Raw genomic sequence first — 11089 nt, 5'->3', positions numbered from 1 at the left:
GGCTACTCTATGTATTTAGAAACATTGAGTTGAGAGTACAATCCACAGCAGATGGAAATCTTGCAGTGTCAAGCTCTCAGGTGTTGGTAAGTAATTGTACCAGGTAGGCAGAATGTGTTACAAAGAAACAGAATTATCGTAAGTTCAATATCAAGCAGAGCAAACAAAATGACAAGAGCAAATGAGGGTTTTTAAAAAAAGCAGCATAAAAACTGTGCAGAACACTACATTGGTGTACAGAGCAGTCTGTGGCAATCTAAAGCCTTCCAAGTCTACACTGTAGACTCCTGATCTGGAAGGTAGAGTGCTGAAGAGGATATGATTTGCCTGGCCTCAGTACCACCTCTGCTGTGAGGGCATGAGGACTTCTGGCAGATATTTGCCATCTATGGCAGAACTGAGCAAATAGCACTGAAGGGAAATTGTAAGTCTGAAGTTAAGTGAAGACTTAAACTGGAAGGATCCCTTTTAGTACAAACAGGAATTCTTCAACTCCTGTAATCCATAAAACAGTGCTGGCTGTTCTCCTGGGGTAGCTTCTCCTAATCAAAGGTCTGGGCCCCACAAAATAAGGATAGTCATGTTCTCTGGTGTGTAATGCTGCTGACAGACTGAAGAATTCAGTAGTTGTCTTTCTGGGTGTTTGGGGACTCGTTATTTAGTAAGGTCTCACTTGGCCATTATCAGTTGGTGAACTTCACTGCTTGCTTCCTTGTGTGTAGTTTTGGTGAGCTACAATCACAGAATAACAATGTTTTGGGTTGGAAGGGATTTTAAAGATCATCTAGTTCCAACCCCTTTGCCATGGGCAGGGATACCACCTACTAGACCAGGTTGCTCCAAGCCCCATCCAACCTGGCCTTGAACACCTAGGGAAGGGGCATCCACAGCCTCTCTGGGCAACCTATTCCAGTGTCTCGCAACCCTCAGAGGAAAGAATTTTTTCCTGATGTCTAACCTAAATCTGCCCTCTTCCAGTTTAAAGCAGTTAGCCTTTGTCCTATCACTCCATGCCCTTATAAAAAGTTCTTCCCAGTTTCCCTGTAGGCTGCTATAAGGTCCCACTAGAGCCACCTTCTTCAGGCTGAACAACCCCAACTCTCTCAGCCTGTCTTCATAGGAGAGATTCTCCAGCCCTCTGATCTTTTGGCCTCCTCTGGACTCACTCCCTGTCCTTGAGGACCTTGGAGTACACAGTACTCTAGATGAGGTCTCACAGGAGTGGAGTGGCAGAATCACCTACCTTGACTTGCTGGCCATGTTTCTTTTGATACAGCCCAGGCTATGGCTGACTTTCTAGGCTGCAAGTTGCACTCTGAGGAGATGGGATTTTCAGTGCACTGCCTCCTTGCCAAATAATATGCAATATATTCAGCAGACTATTAACGTGCAAGATGAAACCTGAAGGGACATCACATCCAAATTGCTCCGGAAGCTAATTTAAATGACAAGCCTCTTCAGGGCTTTAAAATTGCAGCTGCTACATCTGTTTATTGCTTCTGTATGAAACAAACTGAAGTACATAGCTGTGAATTTTGAGTACTAGCCTAAATCTTACTGGCTTTGGAAAGAGTAATATTGTGTTTGTGGAACAAACTAGAATGCAAGTGCCTTACAAAATAGGGGGGACTCAGGAGAGCTGGTTGTACTTGATGCATGTTGATGTGGGAATATCCTGTTCAGGTAAGTGTATGAGTGCTCCTTAGCTTAGTGTTGGAGCTCAGTGCTTCCACTGTGTTGGCTCCCCTCCTGATTCATTTTGGCTGGGTCCTGTTTCATTATATAGATCAAAACTTCTCTGTGATGTTGACAGCCTTTCTAGTAACTGTTATTGGTGTTTGACACAGAACCTTCCCTGCTGTCTTGTATTCCAAGACTTCAGCTTCCTCGGCGCTTCTGAAGTTTCTAACACAATGGATTTACCAGACTTGATGTGGACAATGACCTTCAGGAAAGCAGAATCATAGAATCATAGAATCATAGAATCCTAGGGGTTGGAAGGGACCTCGAAAGATCATCTAGTCCAACCCCCCTGCCAGAGCAGGGTCACCTAGAGTATATCACACAGGAAGGCATCCAGGCGGGTTTTGAATGTCTCCAGCGAAGGAGACTCCACAACCTCTCTGGGCAGCCTGTTCCAGTGCTCTGTCACTCTTACAGTAAAAAAATTTTTCCTGATATTCATCTTAAACCTCCTATGCTCCAACTTGTATCCATTACCCCTTGTCCTATCACTGGTCTTCACTGAAAAAAGCTTAACTCCATCGTCTTGACACTCACCCTTTACATATTTGTAAACATTGATGAGGTCCCCCCTCAGTCTCCTTTTCTCCAAACTAAAGAGACCCAGCTCCCTCAGCCTTTCCTCATAAGGGAGATGTTCCACTCCCTTAATCATCCTTGTGGCTCTGCGCTGGACTCTTTCAAGCACTTCCCTGTCCTTCTTGAACTGAGGGGCCCAGAACTGGACACAATATTCCAGATGTGGCCTCACCAATGCAGAATAGAGGGGGAGGAGAACCTCTCTTGACCTACTAACCACACCCTTTCTAATACACCCCAGGATGCCATTGGCCTTCTTAGCCACAAGGGCACACTGCTGACTCATGGTCATCCTCCTGTCTACCATGACCCCCAGGTCCCTTTCACCTACACTGCTCTCCAGCAGGTCAGCCCCCAACCTGTACTGGTGCATGGCGTTTTTCTTCCCCAAATGCAAAACTCTACACTTGCTCTTGTTAAACTTCATCAGGTTTTTCCCTGCCCAAGTCTCCAGCCTGTCTAAGTCTCTCTGAATGGCAGCACAGCCTTCTGGTGTGTCAGCCACTCCTCCCAGCTTGGTGTCATCAGCAAACTTGCTGAGGGTACATTCTGTGCCCTCATCCAGGTCGTTGATGAAGATATTGAACAACACCGGTCCCAGTACCGACCCCTGGGGGACTCCACTAGTCACAGGCCTCCAACTAGATTCTGCCCCATTGACTACAACTCTCTGACTTCTTCCTTTCAACCAGTTCTTGATCCACCTCACTGCCTGATCATCAAACCCATACTTGATCAACTTATCTACAAGGATGCTGTGGGAGACGGTGTCAAATGCTTTACTGAAATCAAGATAGACCACATCTACCGCTCTACCATCATCTATCCACCTAGTAATTTCCTCATAGAAGGCTATGAGGTTAGTCAAACATGACTTACCCTTGGTAAAACCATGTTGACTGCTCTTGATGACCCCCATCTCCTTGATATGTCTAGAGATAGTGCCAAGGACAAGTTGTTCCATTACCTTTCCAGGGATGGAGGTGAGGCTGACCGGTCTATAGTTACCCGGGTCCTCCTTCTTGCCCTTCTTGTAGACTGGAGTGACATTTGCTATCCTCCAGACCTCAGGCACCTCTCCTGTTACCCATGACTTACCGAAGATGATGGAGAGTGGCCTAGCAATGACCTCCGCCAGCTCCCTCAGCACCCTTGGATGCATTTCATCCGGACCCATCGATTTATGGATGTCCAGATTATGCAACTGATCCCTAACCCAATCCTCATCTACTATGTCCTCACCTATCTTGACTACTTCTGGGGTTATATGAATCTGGGGCTCATGGGAAAAGCCTGCAGGAGTAAAGACAGAGGCAAAGAAGGCATTCAGCACCTCTGCCTTCTTCATATCCTCTGTCACCAGGGCACCCACCTCATTCAGCAGTGGGCCTATATTGCCTCTGGTATTAGCTTTGTTGGCTATGTATTTGAAAAAGCCCTTTCTACTGTCCTTAACCCGACTTGCAAGGTTAAGTTCCAAGGAGGCCTTAGCTTTCCTAGTTGCCTCCCTACATTCCCTGACAACATTCCTATATTCCTCCCAAGTGACCAGTCCCTCCTTCCATGATCTATAGATTTTCCTCTTCCACTTGAGTTTCCCCAGCAGTTCCTTTTTTAACCACGCTGGTCTCCTAGCTCCCTTACTAGATTTTCTACCCTTTGGGACACACTGATGCTGTGCTTGCAAGAAGTGGTCCTTGAATATTGTCCAGCTATCTTGAGCCCCTTTACCTTCTAGCACTCTGTCCCATGGGACTTCCCTTAACAATTGGTTGAGGAGGCCGAAGTTTGCTCTGTAGAAGTCCAGGGTTCTGGTCCTGCTGGAAATTCTGTTCCTCCCACACAGGATCCTGAACTCCACCATCTCATGGTCGCTGCAGCCAAGGCTGCCATTGACCACCACTGCTTCAATAAGGCCCTCCTTGTTGGTGAGCACAAGATCCAGCAGCGCTCCTCTTCTAGTCGGCTCATCCACCATTTGCATTAAGAAGTTGTCATCAATGCATTGGAGGAACCTCCTAGACTGTGAAAGGCTGGCTGTATAAGTCTTCCAGCAGATATCGGGATAGTTAAAATCTCCCATGAGGACCAAGGACTGCAGTTGTGAGGCTGCTTTCAGCTGTCTGTAGAAAGCCTCATCAACTTCCTCATCTTGATCAGGAGGTCTGAAGTAGACCCCCACAACTGTGTCACCCATACTACCCTGTCCTTTAATTCTTACCCACAGAATTTCAACTCGCCCCTCATCAACCCCTGTACAAAACTCAATACATTCTAGTTGCTCTCTCACATAAAGAGCAACTCCACCATCTCGCTTCACCGACCGATCTTTCCTAAAAAGCACATAGCCATCCATGGCCACATTCCAGTCGTGTGAGCTGTCCCACCATGTCTCTGTTATTGCTACCAGATCATAACCCTTTCAGGTTAACTGTGGTTGATCAGGAAGCAGCTGTGATGTCTCATGGCTCCTCAGCTCCTCCTTTCCTGCTGCTCACCTGCCCTGTCTGCATCCTAGCTGTGAGTCAGCCTAGAAGTGTAGAAATCCAGTTCTCACAGTTCATATAAGTGTTTTGATGGATTGAGTTAAGGATGTTGAGCCAATGCATGTTCTGGTACTGCAACTTCTTTGTAAATTATGGCTAAATTTGCTTCTCCTGCACTCTCTGACCTGTCATAGAACTAGGGATGAAGGCAGGGTTTTTATAACTAATGTATTTTTTTTCATAACTGTTTTGCTTCCCTTTTTCTTCTCCCATTCCCAGTTTTCTCCAAGCTTTTCTGCTGCTCCTATGAGAATAAGCCTAACATATATTAGACCTGATCTGCTTCTGTGCCAGCTAGCTGCAGCTACATCCCCACATGTGCAAGGCATGGGCCACTTTCAGACCTCTCATTTTTTTTTCCCTGATGTGGGGGGTGTCATGGGCAGCACATTTCCCAGAGAGAGCTGAGCTGCAGATGTTTACCATTTCCAGATATAAAAAACGGTGTTTGAGGATTCCTGAGGACTATAAAATCTGCCTTCCTAATCCAGGTAGCTCTTATCAGCTTGTCATCCGTCTTGTGAGCTCTACAGTAGGTGATAATCCTCTCCATCCTGCCAGGAGAGAAGTGGAGGTCATGGGGAGGTAGCTGCCCAGAGTCAGCCCTTCAGATGGCAGGCAGGGCTGCAGCCAGCACAGCTGTGCCAGAAGAAGAGGCAGCTGCAGTCCCTGCTGAGGGCAGGAGCTGGGGGGGGGTGAGGGGCAGCAACCCTCTGCCATGCACCCCTGGGGCTGAATGCCAGCTGCCATGTTCCCTTAAATAAAGTGCACCTGACTGCAACTGGAACTAGGTATCAGAAGTAATTGTTTCTTTGTTTTGATTGCCATCTGCTGGCAGGAGGACATCTTCATTGCCATTTCACACCTGTGCCACACAGCTTTTTTTAACTACACCTGTGAGTGCTGCAGAATCATAGAATGGTTAAGGTTGGAAGGGACCTTAAAGATCATCAGGGTCCAACCTCCCTGCTGTGAGCAGGGACACCTCACACTAGACCAGGCTGCACAAGCCTCATCATCCAACCTGGCCTTGAAGTCCTCCAGGGAGAGGATATCCACAGCCTCCCTAGGCAACCTGTTCCAGCATCTTATTGCTCTCATGGTGAAGAATTTCTTCCTGATCTACCCTCTTTCAGTTTAAAAGTTTGCTCCTATAACTGCCCTCTCTGGTGAAAAGCCCCTCCCCAGCTTTCCTGTAGCCCCTTCAGGCACTGGAAGCTGCGCTAAGGTGTCCCTGGAGCCTTGACTTCTCCAGGCTGAGCAGCCTGTCTTCATAGCAGAGGTGCTCCAGGCCTGTGATCATCTTGGTGGCCCTTCTCTGGACCCTCTCCAACAGGTCTATATCTTTCCTGTGCTGAGGCCACCAGAACTGTACACAGTGCTCCAGGTGGGGTCTGACCAGAGCAGAGTAGAGGGGCAGAATCCCCTCCCTGGCCCTGCTGGCCACACTTCTTTTGGTGCAGCCCAGGACACAATTGGCTCTCTGGGCTCCAGCACACACTGGCAGCTCATGTCGAGCTTCTCATCTACTTCCACCCCCAAGTCCTTCTCCTCAGGACTGCTCTCCAGCCATTCTCCCCCCAGCCAGTATTTGTGCCTGGGGTTGCACTGACCCAGATGCTGGACCTTGTACTTGGCCTTGTTGAACTTCAAGATGTTGGCATTGGCCCACCTCTCCAGCCTGGTAAGTTCCCTCTGGGTGGCATCCCTTCCCTGGGATGGCTTCCACAACTTCCCTGGACAACCTGTTCCGGTTCACCACCCTCAGAGTAAAGAATTACCTCTTAATGTCTAACCTAAATCTTACCTTTTCCCGTTTTGATCCATTACCCCACATCCTATCACTACATACCCTGGTGAAAAGCCCTTCCCCAGCTTCCCTGTAGGCCTCCTTCAGGTACTGGAAGGCCACTATAAGGTTTCCTCAGAGCCTTCTCTTCCCCAGAATGAGCAGCCCCAAATCTCTTAGCTTGTCTTTAAGGAGAGGTGCTCAAGCCCTTGGATCATCTTTGTGGCTGTCCTCTGGACTTGCTAAAGGAGCTCTATGTCCTTCCTGTGTTGAAGGTTCCAGAACTGGACACAGTACTCCAGGTGGGGTCCTACCAGAGCAGAGTAGAGGGGCAGAGGGCCCTGCTGGCCACACTTCTTTTGATGCAGCCTAGGATACAATTGGCTCTCTGGGCTGTAAGTGCACATTGCTGACTCATGTTGAGATTTTCACTGACCAACACCCCCAAGTCCTCCTCAGGGCTGTTCTCAATCCATGCTTCCCCAGTCTGTATTTGTGCTTGGGATTGCCCTGACCCAGGTGCAGGACTTTGCACTTGGCCTTCTTGAACTTCATGAGGTTGGCACTGGCCCACCTCTCCAGCCTGTCAAGGTCCCTCTGGGTGACATCCCTTCCCTCTAGGGTGTCAACCACACCACACAGCTTGGTATCATTAGCACATTTGCCCTTAGTGAAGCCATGTTGGCTGTCACAAATCACTTCCTTATTTTCCATGTGCCTTAGCAGATTTTCCTGGAGGATCTGTTCCATGATCTTGCCAGGCGCAGAGGTGACACCACTGACACTGTAGTCCCCAGGGTCTTCTTGGTTTTTTTACCCTGAGCTGCTTGCCCATCCACACCAGCCTCCTGCAGTTTTTACCTGACTTTCTCTTAGTTGGGATGCATTGGTCTTGGACCTGGATGATCAGCCAGCTTTCATGGGCCCCTCTTCCCTCCACGATCTTAACCCCATCACACTCTCTCCAGCAGATCCCTGAAGAGGCTGAAACCTGCCCTCCTGAAGTCAAGGGTATTAAGCTTACTGTGAGCCCTCCTTGCTGTCCTAAGGATCTTGAGCTCCAACATTTCATGGTCACTACAAGCAAGGCTGCTCTTGAGCTTTGCATCCCTCACCAGCCCTTCCTTGTTAGTGAGAACCAGGTCCAGCACAGCACCTCTCCCTGATGGTTTCTCAGTTACTTGGAAGACACTCTAGGAACCTCCTGGATTGTTTGTGCTTTGCAGAGTTGTCCCTCCAACAGCTACCAGGGTGGTTAAAGTCCCCCATGAGTTCCATGGCTTGTGAACGTGAGGCTGCTCCTGTGTGTTAACAGAGGTCCTTGTCTCTGCTGTCCTTCTGGTCATGTGGCCTGTAGCAGACCTCACTGTAATGTCCCCTGTCCCTGCCTTCCCTTTAATCTTAACCCATAAGCTCCCAGTTGGCTCCTCATCCATCCCCAGGGAGAGCTCCACGCACTCCAGTTGGTCTTTGACATAGAGGGCAACAACCCCACCTCATCTGCCCTGTCTGTCCTTCCTAAAGATTTTTTAACCCTCCATTCTGTGCAGCTGCTCATGTTCTAAGCTGGGGCACTGTTGCCTGCTTTCCCCTTCTAGAGCCATGAGGAACTGACTCCTTCTTTTCAACTGCCACCCCCTGACAACTGCTGATCCACTACCTGAGTCAGGAAATCTACCTTATTGTCATTTTAGAACTGGAGAAAAGTGGGAGGAGATGTGGACCACAGGAGTCTCTGAACTGGGTGAGGACCACACACACAACACCAAAAATGGCACAGGAACACAAAGGGCTAAGGAGTAAGTAGATAGATCCCAGGGCTGTGCATTGCTTGTGCCTAAGCTGTGGTGAGGAGATGTGTCCTCAGTACCCATGTGAAAGTATTTAGAGTGCAGATATGCTGACACAGTTACCTGCAATGGGAAAAGGAAGAGTAGACTAAGCACCCAAAGCTCCTTTGCAGTGCAATCTGCTATAGTGTCCCAGTACTTTCTCTGATCCCCCAGTAAAAGAGACTGTACTGACTGTTAAGTCCAGGCTGCTTCACCCATGGTGAAGCTGTTGAGCTGTCATTCCTGGGTAGTTGCAAAGGATTCCTGCCTACACTGTCAAGCACTAGTCTCAAGGGTGGCATTATCAACATGCACTCTCGCAGAAAAGGCTGTTCTCTCACCAGTATTCATATGCTCCACCATGAAAGCCATGAAATTAATCTGGTCAGCATGTTAAATTCAGTTGCTGAATTAAGTTCTGTTTTGGGAAGTCTCCTCTCTGAAGATCCCAGCAGCTCCAAATACAGTTTGATCTGCATGTGTTTACCCTCACGCAAGATGGCATAAAAACCAGCCTAAGTGACAGCAATTCACAAGAAGTGGATACCAACAAGTTCTTAGAAGTGAAGTTTGAGTTTTACTTGGCAGAATGGTCAGAAACTGCACCTTTAATATGAACAAGCATCTTGTGTACAGTAAATAAAATTAGATAAGCTTCAACTTCTAATTCTATTGCTGTCAAGTGTAATGTGTTTGCTTCAACTGGGGAATGATAAATGCAATTCTTTAATTTCAGTGCTATGCAGATAGTGTTAGAAGATTACTCCTGATGCTGGAAGATCAGCATATGCTGAAGATTAGCATAGGCTGGAGATCTGTTTCTGTGATCCATGACCACATTTAATAGTTCTTATTCTTGTCCATAGACAGACTGAAATACAAATACATTTCCCAAAGGCACTTTTCCTAGCTCAAGTATTTGTTGTTTCTGCAGAAGCATACAAGGAAGGAGGTTGTAAAAGATCATGCACTTACTCAGGAATGTGAAATTAAGCTTCAGGTCTGCAGAAGATTAGGGGACTTTTGCATCCTTTAAGTGGACAAAGGCTGCACCATTTTCAATGATCCCTACTGAGCAATTCATAGGAGAAAGCAGACATCCAGCTGCTGCTCCCTCCTGTCTCTGCCTGCCAGACCCAGACCTACCCCTGCGCTTTCTCCCAGGAAGTCTGTAGAGTTCAATGTGAGCAAAACCAAGCATTTTCCTCCTACCCTTCTCTCAGAAATGGCTTAAGTCTTATAAAGCAAAATTTCCTGAAGGCTTGGGGAAGGTGCACACAGCTGGGAGGAAAGCTTTGTGAAGGCTGCTAGGGGCTGTCTACAGGGGAGCAGGTCTGCCACCAGTCCCTGTGTGAAGCCAAAGGCACTGGTTCACTAGGAGCCCAAGAGGGTGGATGTGCCCTGGCTTCATCTGAGAAGCCAGGTGAAGCTTTGCTTCCAAGATGGCTCCTCCAATGGGGGAAAAGGAAAAAAGTTTACACTAAAAAGTGCAATGCTTTACTTCAGGGATTAGTTACTTAGTCAGCAACTTGCCTTAGCCCTTCCAGTGCATTGCTCATTGGCATCCCATGTCCCCGCTCTGTTGAGAGCAAGCAGTCTCTTCATTTGCATTCTTGCATACATTTAGGATGATCTTTGTATGTTTCAACCTCACACTTGCTAATAGGTTATTCTTTCTTCTCTCCTGTGGGTCCACAGGGTTAATTATAGCAACACTATTAGGCTTGCTGTTTCTTTGTACATGATGTGATTTCTTAGGAAGGGAGAACCACACAACTGCACAAGCTAAACAAAACTTACACTGAAAGGGCTAGGCAATAGCTTAAAAAAAAACACACACAAAAAACCAAAACAAAACAAAACTCAAAACCATAGGACAAGAGCAGACACTGTCTATTAGAAAGTGTTGCTGATGCATCTAGGACAAGCTAGACAGTATGTGTCTAATCCTATGATAGAGTTCAGGTGATGCACCTTAACTAATTTTGCAGAGATGGCTGAAATTAAGCAAAGATAGACTCAAGGTCTAACAAGACTTGAGGTCTAGTATACTAAATTAATGTTACAAAGCTTGAGGTCTGTTATGAGTTTGGCTGAGTTACAAGGATACCATTTCTGTGTGAAAAAAGGCAAGTCCAAAGCCTCTTAAGGCCTGACATTTCAGAACCGGTTTGTGCCAGAGATACAGTAGTTGTGAGCAAACACCCACCTTCCCCTGTAAGGAATTTCCAATAGTCAGGAGGAATTAAGTGCTTCAAACAATCATCTATACCATGGACTTTGTAACGGGAGGTGAATACCTCTGATAATTTAGGTAGCTTGGGTCCTACAGACCTGTGTGTTTCCTGTGTTTGACTAGGTCTGAGATAACGTTTGCCCTTATTTTATACGTCAGGTATCGATCCTGGAGCTGTTCAGTTTTGGAGCAATAAGCATGAAAGAGAAAGCAGCCTGGTCTCTTGGCAAATGTGTGCTGAGGCAGAGCCTTGTTTTCAGATATGCAGCTTTCACAGAATTATCTGCTTATCAACCTTCCCACAACTCCGGCGTTGGAGTAACCTGAAATACTGGTGTTTTTTGTATTTTTCTTGCTGGGGCAT

Source organism: Apus apus, chromosome Z, assembly GCF_020740795.1.
Source record: "Apus apus isolate bApuApu2 chromosome Z, bApuApu2.pri.cur, whole genome shotgun sequence".
Classification (NCBI taxonomy): domain Eukaryota; kingdom Metazoa; phylum Chordata; class Aves; order Apodiformes; family Apodidae; genus Apus; species Apus apus.
Note: the sequence above shows the minus strand (reverse complement) of the source record.